The sequence below is a fragment of the Belonocnema kinseyi genome, chromosome 4 (genome assembly GCF_010883055.1).
Source record: "Belonocnema kinseyi isolate 2016_QV_RU_SX_M_011 chromosome 4, B_treatae_v1, whole genome shotgun sequence".
NCBI lineage: Eukaryota > Metazoa > Arthropoda > Insecta > Hymenoptera > Cynipidae > Belonocnema > Belonocnema kinseyi.
The window spans coordinates 99,171,265-99,172,648 of record NC_046660.1 but is presented as its reverse complement, the minus strand read 5'-3'; positions in this window follow the sequence as shown (position 1 = coordinate 99,172,648).

Below are 1,384 nucleotides of genomic sequence, written 5' to 3'. Positions count from 1 at the left end.
ATTTTCCGCCATACTTTCCTGTCCTGGCATACTTCTCTAGCTTCTTTTATATCCATGCATTTTTTCATGCAGGCTCTCGTGTTTCTGTGACTTCTTATGTCTACCTCTGGGCACGTTGCCATTATTTAGTCATTTTTAATGTACATTAGTGTTTTTGTTTAAAATTCTACAAATGAGTACTTTACCATTTTACTATATTTATCAATGTTTCAAAATTCTAAACTTCTTGGCAAAGTATCTTATGCAGCTGTATTTAATGCCAGGTTTCTCATTCCTATCACACATTATCTGTATGATTAAAATATAACCCAACAAAGTAAGTGAATTGCACATTTATCAAACAATATACGAAGATATTAATTCAATATTTTATTTTTGATTAAAATAATAGGATATATGGTAGAATAAATAAATTATTATTAAATGTGTATATATAATAAATGTTTTGTAAAAATGTCTCCTCATAAAGCAAAATTACATCAAACGTCAGACTGAAAGTAGAGATAAAATTGCAACATACTAGAGAAAATTGAGAGGAACAAACAAGAGATAAGAGATTAAGATATTAATTTGGAGAAAGATAACCTAAAAACGGAAAGTTCACAATGCGTCATATTGCAAGGTGGGGCAAATTGTTTTAAACGCAGTTGAAATCAAAAGATAGATATCATTCCTACCTGCATTCTGTTGATGACTTTCCAGCCATCCTCGACTCCTTTTACGGCAACGTATTTAGAAATAGCCGGTAAGAGAGTTTGGTCGAGAATTTCTAATTTTCTGTTTTCCCACTTAATCGCTTGAAGATTCATTTTGAAAGATGGGTCGTCACAAGGCAGTTTTGCAATGTTACGCAAATATTGTGTGGTTATCTAAATTAAAAAAAAAACAACTTTACTACTACGTTTTACCGGGACATTTGGCTATTACATATGTCAACACGAACAACACATATTAAGTGGTCGGCCATACTGAAAATCGCGATCCACGATCCACGTGGTCTTACGCATGGTGTCTTGCGCAGGTTTTACGTATCAATTTAAAATTTGGCGGCAAAAACGCGCGAGTCAACTTTTTAAAAACAAAGCTAAAATTTCTTTCTTACAATTAAAAAACTAGCTGATTTTAAAACTACTTTTTACACAATTCTATAGAACCCAATGAGGCCTCGAAAACCATTTTTCGTTTTAATTAAATACGCGGAAGTTAACAGTTTTATGTCTTTTCATCAAAATTCGAAAAATAGCACTTACGTCCTCATGCGCTGGCATCCTTTAAATATTAAACATTGCAGGACAATTTTACTTTTAATTTCAAAATTGTAAAATTGAAAACTTTAATTTCTGCATATCATAAATCTGTAACTGTCGCGGAAAATATACTTGAC